Source organism: Sciurus carolinensis, chromosome 15, assembly GCF_902686445.1.
Source record: "Sciurus carolinensis chromosome 15, mSciCar1.2, whole genome shotgun sequence".
Lineage (NCBI taxonomy): Eukaryota > Metazoa > Chordata > Mammalia > Rodentia > Sciuridae > Sciurus > Sciurus carolinensis.
Genome location: NC_062227.1, coordinates 20,817,785 through 20,827,308, shown reverse-complemented (window position 1 = coordinate 20,827,308; position 9,524 = coordinate 20,817,785). Strand labels below are relative to the sequence as shown.

At 37.1% G+C, this 9,524-nt stretch overlaps 1 pseudogene; it reads right to left on the bottom strand.

Moving 5' to 3' along the window:
- Positions 1–1,723: 1,723 nt before the first annotated feature.
- LOC124965332 (la-related protein 7-like) lies at positions 1,724–6,949 on the bottom strand (annotated as a pseudogene).
- Between the last annotated feature and the right edge of the window lie 2,575 nt (positions 6,950–9,524).

Genomic DNA, 9,524 nt, shown 5'->3' with positions numbered 1-9,524 from the left:
TCACAAAGTGGTATAGTTACAACTAATTTGGATTAGTTGTATATTGAGATCTCTCAGCAACCACTGAAAGATTCACAAAGCACAGCTGATACACTAAGAAAGAAGAGAAAATGAAATTATATAAAATAGTCAATCCACAAAAAGCAGAAAATTAATGGAATGCCAAAAGAGAAACAAAGAATGAGGATTAACAATATAAAACAGTAACAGATATGGAGATATTCATTCACACATTAACAATAATTTGGAACATCAATAGTTTAAAACAACTAAAAGAAGACCTGTCATAGTAGAAAAAAAAAGTTAAGACCCCCTCTATGTTTTCTGTACAAAATCCACTTTAATCATAAAGGTACAGATAGTAAAGGGATGGCCAGGTGCAGGGTTGCACACATGTAACTCCAGTTATTCAGGAGGCTGAGGCAGGAGGATTGCAAGTTCAAAAGCAGCCTCAGCAACTTAGTGAGGTTCTAAGTAACTGATTAAGCCTCTGTCTTAAAATTTAAAATAAATAAAAATAAAAACAGCTGGGAATGTAGATCAGTGATTGAGTGTCCTGGTTCAATCATTGGTACCAAAAAAAAAAAAAAAAAAAAAGGGGGGGGGTGTGGGTAGAGATATACCATGCCAAAATCCAAAATCCAAAGAATGTGGGAGTCTATATTAATTTCAAACAGAGCCAACTTTAGAGCAATGGAAATTATTAACATTAAAGGGAAGCATTACAGGTAATCAGTTCCCTAAGAAAACAAAATAATCCTTCAAATATATGTGCCTATTGACAAAACAGCAAAAGAGGTAAGGCCAAACGTGATAGATCTGCAAGGAGGAATAGATGACTTTATATTGGACATGTAAACACCACTCCATTAGAAATCAACAGATCCAGTAGTAAGTCTAGTCAAGCTCACATGTAACATTCATCAAGGCAGACCAACTCCTGGCCCATAAGACATACCTTAACACATTGAAGAAAATAAATACATTGTTTGCTTCAGATCATAATGGAATTAAACTAGAAATCAATAAACAAAAGTGAAAAATCTGAAATCATTTTGGAGAATAAACAATACATTTCTAAATAACACATGAATCACAGGAGATATCTAACAAGATATTTTAAACTATTTTCACACTAAATGAAAATAAAAATACCACTTATCAAAATCCATGGGATGACTGGGACTGGGGTTGTGACTCAGTGGTAGAGCACTTTTCCTAGCACATGTGAGGCACTGGGTTCAATCCTCAGTACCACATAAAAATAAATACATAAAATAAAGGTATTGTGTTGATCTATACCTGAAAAAAATTCATGGGATGCAGTGAAAACAGTGCTTAGATGAAGATTTATAGCATTGAATACATATATTATGTAGTAAGGAGAAACCAGATCAATAATTCAGTTTTATCCTTAGGTTACCAAAGAAGAGTAAATACCAAAAGGAGAAGGAAAAAAAGGGAAAAAAATTAGAGCAGAAGTCCATGAAATTAAAAATAGGAAATCAATAGAGAAAATTAAGAACACAAGTAGATAATTGGGAAAGAGGGAGATATCAGAGTACAAGATTTCAGTTTGACAAGACCTTCACATAACATGGCGACTATAGTTGATAATATATATTTCAAAATTGCTAGAAGGATAGATTTTAAATGTTCTGGCCACTACTAAATTATAAGTATGTAAGGTATTGAATAGAATATGCTAATTGGCTTGATGTAATTATTCTACAGTGTATACATGGATCATGTTTTCTACCATTTTATGTCTCCCTATATGTTTTTTCTTATACTTCATTCTTATTTTTAGTAGAGAACTGTCTTTTGTATTGCCAGTATTCTTTTTGTGTTCTGCAGAGAATTGTATATCTAGAGAAATCAAAATACAGTTAAAGACATTTATGGCTATAAGGTGATTTAAACACCTATGCATATCTATCCATAACCTTAATGTTCTACCTGTGTTTACTTTGGAAACTTCAGGAGCTTCTTCTTCTTTTTTTATTAATGTGATCTTTCTGAACCATTTTCCTCACTATTGATCTCGGAGCTAGATATTTTCCATCTTCAGAACTACTTCTCTTCCTCATTCTTGTTCTGAATCCAGGTAAGTTGAATAATTCTCTTTCCTGTTTTTTTTTTTTTTTTTTCTCTTCTTTGCAGGTTGTGTTTGGTATTCAGGTGATTCTGTTTCAAAGTCCTCAGACATGGCCCTTGATCTTTCGTTTTACAGATGATTAGGTTGCCTATGTCCATATTTAACTCTTTGACCTGGACATTGTCTTCCTTTTTCATTCAGCGTTTCCTTTTTTCCTTTTCTTAAAAATGTTACCATTAATTTTATTTTAGTTGCATATATTTCAATATTAAATAGCAACTACTCTGGCTGGAATAGGCTTGTTTTTCACTATTTTGGCAAGTGTTCTTGGTGCTGCTTCTGGTAGACTTTTAAGAAACTGAAATGATTGCAAAACAAAATTCTACCACTTGTGACTCTTGTTACACTTTTTGCTTTACTTTTCTTAGGATATGGTTGTACCTTAATAATTTTGGTGCTTGTTCTTTTGTCAAATACCACAAAATCCAATCACTTAGGATCTCCAGTAGATTTATAATGTGGGATACTTTTATAAACCATATAGCCACATTTCCCAAGTACTCTATCAATCCAGTTGTGATTAACACTTTGGGAAGTAAATCCTGTGATAAATTATGGATGTAAGGCTTTAATAGTTGTAGCCTAAGCTTTTCAAAATGTCTACACCTTACTCACAATGTCAATAATTTTTAACTTTAATATTAAAAAGTAAAATCAATAGATCTCTAGACAGGTTATCAAACCTAAAAAGTACAACTCACGAATAACAAAAATTAAGGAAGCTGCATTAACAGTGACTCCCATGGATGTCAACTGGATAATAAAGGAACACTGAACAACTTTTTGCCTACTATATGAAGTGAACTAGTTTATTGAAAGATAAATCTGCCAAAATTCACACAAAAGAATAGACAATCTGAACAGAAATATAACTATCATAGAAATTGAATCAATATTTAATAACCTTCCAAAACAGAAATCATCAGGCCAAGATGTTTTCCTGGTTAATCCTAAAAAACACTTTAAGGAATAAATTCTCTACAATCTCTTTCAGAAGATAGAAGCAGAGGGATAATTTTCTAACTCATTCTATTGGGTCTATATTACTATATTAACAAAATTTGAAAAAAATAGTATAAGAAAAGAAAATTACAGACCAATATCTTTCATAAAGAGATGCAAAAGAATTAACAAAATATAAACAAATATATTTAACAATAAATATAAAGAATTACGTAGTAAAACCAACTGAGATTTATCTCCATGTCAACACTCATAAATCAATTAACATAATCTCTCATATTAAAAGACTAAAGATGAAAAAGTACATAGATTTGGAAGGGAGTAATAAAACTGCCTTTGCCTGTGACAGAATTGTCTACATAGAAAATTAAAAAAAAAAAAAAGAAACCCCTGCACAAAAATCAACTGAAAGTGGATCAAAGTCTTAGGCACTAGAACTGAGAAAAAGTAGTCCTAAATCTTCCCAAGTTGGTTTAGGGAATGACTTTCTTAACAAGACTCCCAAAGTTCAAGAAGTAAAAACAAGAATCAATAAGAAGCTTCTTCTTAGAAAAAGAAACAAGAATGTGAAGAGAAAGCATACAGAATGGGAGAAAATCTTTACCACATGCACCTCAGATACAGCATTAATCTCCAGGATATATAAAGAACTCAAAAAACTTAACACCAAAAAAACAAATAACCCAATCAATAAATGGGCTAAGGAACTGAATAGACACTTCACAGAAGAAGAAATACAATCGGTTGACTAATATATGAAACAATGTTCATCATTTAGCAATTAGAGAAATGCAAATCAAAACTACTCTAAGATTTCATCTCACATCAGTCAGAATGGTGATAATCAAGAATACAAGCAACAATAAATGCTAGCAAGGATATGGAGGAAAAGGTACACTCATACATTGCTGGTGGTAATGCAAATAGTTATAACCATTATAGAAAGTGGTATGGAGATTCATCAGAAAACTCAGGATGGAACCACCATTTGCCTCAGTCATCCCACTTCTAGGTTTATACCCAAAGGACTTAAAGCAAGCATGATACAGTGATGCAGCCACGTCAATGTTTATAGCCTTTCAACAGATGTATGGATAAAGAAAATGTGGTGTGTATATATATATATATATATATATGAATATTATATGTATATATATATACATATATGTGTATATATACATATAATTGTATATATGCATACATATACATATATGTATTTATATACATATATACATATAATATATAGATATACATATAATGTGTATATATATATATATATATACACACATATATATATGATGGATTATTACTCAGCCTTAAAGAAGACTGATATTATGGCATTTGACAGTAAATGGATGGAACTGGAGATTATCATGCTAAGTGAAATAAGCCAATCCCAGAAAACCAAAGGCCAAATATTTTTTCTGATATGCAGATGCTAACTCACAATGGGTAGGTGGGGCTAGGGAAGAATAAAGTTACTTTAGGTAGAAGGGAGTGAAGGGAGGGGAGGGGGTATGGGAGTAGGAAGAATAGTAGAATGAATCAGACATTATTACCCTATGTACATATATAACTATATGACTGGTGGGATTCTATATCATGTACAACCAGAAGAATGAGAAATTACACTCCATCTATACATGATGTATCAAAGTGCATTCTACTGTCATGTACAACTAATTAGAATAAATTAAAAAATCAAACAAGGTAAAAAAGAAAACACCTTGGATGAATAAATAATTATAACAAAATTGTAAGATAGAAGATTAATATAGAAAAATTTATCTCTTCCTCACATACCAGCAATGAACAAGTAGAATATGAAATTTAAAAAATATCATTATTTTCATTAGCCTCCAAATTATTCTGAAAGACAACTAAAAAAATATTTATAATATGTACATGAGGAAAACTTTAAAATTGTGAGGGAATAAATCAAAGAACGGGAAGGTACTTGATGATAACACGGATAGAAAAACTGAATATTATTATTTTTTGATTCTAAATTTTTTATTTTTTTCTAATTAGTTATACATGACAGTAGAATGCATTTTGACACCCATACATAAATGGAGCATAACTTCTCATTCATCTGGTTATACATGGTATAATTACACAGGTCAAGTAATCACATATGCATAATAGGGTAATAATGTCCAATTTATTTTACTGTCCTTCCTACCCCCTTGTTCCCTCTCCCCGCTACTCTCCCCTCTGTTTAGTCAAAAATACCATTATTCTCCCAGTCACCTTATTGTGAATTAGTTTCTGCATATCAGAGAAAACATTCAGCTTTTGGTTTTCTGGGATTGGCTTATTTTGCCTAGCATGAAATTCTCCAACTCCATCCATTTACCATCAAATGCCATCATTTTATTCTTCTTCAAGGTTGAGTAATATTCTATCACATAGACCATATTTTCTTTATCCATTCATCTACTGATCATGAACTTCCAAAGGTGTGCACAGCATCTCTTTTACTTAATAGCAGAAACAAATACTGTACTCATTACTGTTTCTTTCCTCATCGTCATTTCCACCATGAAGGAAAGTCATTTCCATGGAATTATGGAGAAGGATAATAAGATTGAAATTATCAGTTAAGAACTAACTTGAATGAAAAAAAAAAAAAAAACCTGAACTAATTGCAGACTTAACTAGGAGCCTTTAAAATATTTTATAAAACACAAGTTTTTCTGTTTTAGTCAGCTTTTGCGCTGCTGTGACTAAAGGACCCAACCAGAACAACATAAAGGAGAAAAGGTTTATTTGAGGGCTCAGGCTCCTGTCTTAGTCCATTGAAAGTCAGCTTTATTCTTCAGGGCTTGAAGTGAGACAGAACATCATGGTGGAAGAGTGTGGCAGAAGGAGGCAGCTCACATGGTGATCAGGAAGCAGAGAGAGAGTTCTCTCTCCAGATACAAATTATATACCTCATATCCATGCCTCCAATGAACCACTCCCCTTCAGTCACACCTTACCACTTCAGTTACCACTCAGTTAATCCCTATCTGGGGATTAATTCACTGATTAGGGTAAGACTCTCACAACCCAATCATTTCTCCTCTGCACCTTTTTGCATTGTCTCACACAAGAGCTTCTGGGGGATACCTCACTTCCAAACCATAATATTTTCCTATTGCAATCTCTTGTCCCATTGCCTTCTCCTGTCCTATCATCATCTCCTATCCCATCGCCTTCTCCTATCCTATCGCCTTCTTCTGTTCCATTTTTTGCCCTGTCTCAGCAATCTCAGGCCATGTTCTCTCCACCTCTCCCATTATATCCTCTCCTAATGGCAGGTGGCTGTCAGAGTCTCATGCCTCTCCAACTCCTCATACAGTGAATCCCAGAGAGATCATTTTTCCGAACCCATGAGAGTACTCATTCTGTACAAACCACCCATTCATGCAGGCAGAGGCAGAAGCTACCTATTTCATCAACTCTGATGTCCAAAAACTACAGGAGATACTGGTGATCAAGAGATCAGAACTGAAAATTTGTAACTTGAGAGCATAAAAGGAATCAGATGATTCCCTTCATTATCTGGGAGCACAGTAAAGTCACTGGGCAATTAGCATGACACTATTGCCCCACAACTCTTCTGAAACACAAAATGTAAGCCACAGCAGATTTTTGTTTCTCAGTAGCATTTTTACCCCAAGGTCTTGGGGTTCCACTTACAGCAATACAACAGTACATACAATGGGGAACCCCCACTAGGAATTCCTCCATTTTATTCAATGGACTTCATAATGCCATCCTACTACAAGTTTAGACTAAAGTACTTGCCTGACACATTTCCTCCAGCCCTTGCTCCACCATGTTGTCAAACCTCAATCTTTGACTCCAACCTTATCCTGGTGTCAGTCTTCACCACTGGCTCAGATTCAGAACCAGGGCTATCTAACACTGTCTCTCCAAATCCTGTCAGCTGTTCACCTCTGAATAATGCCTGTTGCATTTCATGCCTTACAATCCAAGAAGGGAATGCAGTGTCCTGTTCTGCTATTTAACATTTAGAACATCACTTTATGAAGAAGCAACTAGAATGTATGAGGGATTTACCCTATGTGATCAAAACATGTCAGGAAATCTTTGGATAACTCACAGCTAACACATGGTCTCATGGAAACAAAAGTCCACTGCCAAACTTACAAGGTATTTTATCAGCAAAGAGCACCAGAAGAAACGGAGTAACACCTTTGAAAAGAGGTTCACTCAGCACTGGTGTGGAGTATTACACAAGATCCAGCCATCTTCAGACCCAGGCCGTGAAATTGCCAAGAACAGATATGGCAAGCGACAATTATGGATCTTTCTGGAGCTCCATGATTCCAGATGATAGCAGTCAGAAGGGCAGGAAACTGAGATATAGTCCAGGGGTGAAATACTAAGGCAATGTTCTGGGGCACATTCTTAGGATGATCCTAAAATAGGTTCCAAATGAAGTTTCTAGAAGTCATCTCTGAGACAAAGTCAGGAAAGGAACCTTAAGAAGTAACTCAGGAAATGATTCACCAAGAAACCCAGACAAAAAGCATACAGATACCTTGCAAGTACATTGAAGAAGGAAGTAGGGGCAGATTAAAAAGCTCATGATCCCTCTGGGTGATTATCATTCCAGGCTTGCCATATCTCTTCCCTGCCTGAAAACTGAAACACAAACATGGAACCAGAGGATGGACCATCCCTGAAAGGTTGGGAACCTGTAGGAACACCATCCAGGAGCTCTCCTTCCTTGATGCTGGCACTCAGCAGGTATTGGAAGCACACATTAAAAGTCTCCATGTGAGATGGGGCCTACCCCTCAAGGTCTGTAAGCACATAAATTTCTTCAAGTTGAGAAAGTTGCAAGCCTCAGCCCTTCCATAGTCTGCCCTTCCCTCATCAACCTGCTGTGATTCCAGGGATGACTCCTTTGTCCACAATGTCAAAGTCCTGTGAAAACCCACTCAGAAAGGTTCCACCATACAGAATCCTCTTCCTGGCCCCTTACTTGAGTCCCTGGTGACAACTGTGCACCTTCAGAAACCCTCCAACTGGATAGGAGGGCAGCCTGCCCTTTCAGTGCTCCCACTTAGGTTCTTGTGGGCAGAATCTGGCATAGCAATACTGTCCTGGGATCTGGAAGAGATAGCTGGGAGCCAAGTCCAAGCCCAGAATAGGGCAGGCATGAGCCACTGGAGTGTGGGGTGTAGGTTCACAAGACCCATGCCACAGCATGTCAACACTAGATCAATGTAGAGTTCCAAACTTCAAAAGCTGAAGACATTAAGGAGATAGAGAGGGCTGAGGAGGAGCCCTCTGATAAGGTAGTCACAATGAGAACCAGCAAGATGTCCAACTCCCAAATCGTTCATGTGAATCCAAGTTCTGGGACCAGTAAAATCCCCTCCCTCTCTAGAAGTTCTATTTCCCAAGACCCAGAAGACTCCTGCCTGAGAACAGAAGCTGCACCAGAGAATCAGCCTCAAGATATGGCCATAGATGTCATCCTTCAGGACTGTGCCACTGATGTATTCCTTCAGGACTGTACCCCTGACATCCTGGCTTCCCTGAAAACTCTTTCCACCTTCCTGAACATATCCAGTAGCAGCCTGTCAACATCCCAGGGGATGTGTGTCTCTTAACCAGCAAAAAGAGCAGCCAGGACCTGCAGGAGCCCAAGATCCCAAACTTGCAGGACCCATGGAAGAACAAGAGGAACATGTTTGGTCCAACTGACAAGACAGAGGGTTATGTGAGGGCTCAGGTCAGGCATGCAGGAAGGAAGGTTTTCAGAATGGAAGCCCTCTGGTGCATATGCTCCTTTCGGAGTCAGGGAAATAGGAGACACTCTGGGGACAAGTCCTCTGAGGTTCCCTCTCGAGAAAGGATAGGCTCCTTCAGAAAGGCACTTCACGAAGAGTATAAGGAACTTTCTGAAGTTCATATTCCCCAGTAAAGGTAAAGGGAATGCACATGTCTTGAAAATAGTAAATCCCATCAGACAGTTCCCAATCCTTATGTCAATAGCAAGCATAAAGTTTAGACGGGGGGGTGGAGGGCAGCTGATGCCCAGATACTCATAACCATTGTTGCATCAATCCTAGAAAAGAAAATGGAGCTTTGGCATGAATTTTCTACCTCAAAGGATAATTTGCACAAAGAAGAACTCCAGAACCTGGTTGGTAGATATTCCTATTACCACCAGGGACCCTCCTCCCAGAGCAAAAAGGAGTGATGTGTAATTTGGCTTGTAGTCACCAACCTGGCCTCAGGGGCCACAGCCTTCCTATCAAGAAGAGATGGATCAGTGACAAGAATGGCAATCAGGCCTTGCTGCCCAGGGTGTCTACACCACCCACCATTCCCTGCCAGCAGATGTCTTAGGCCACCATGTCCACTGTTACATGTA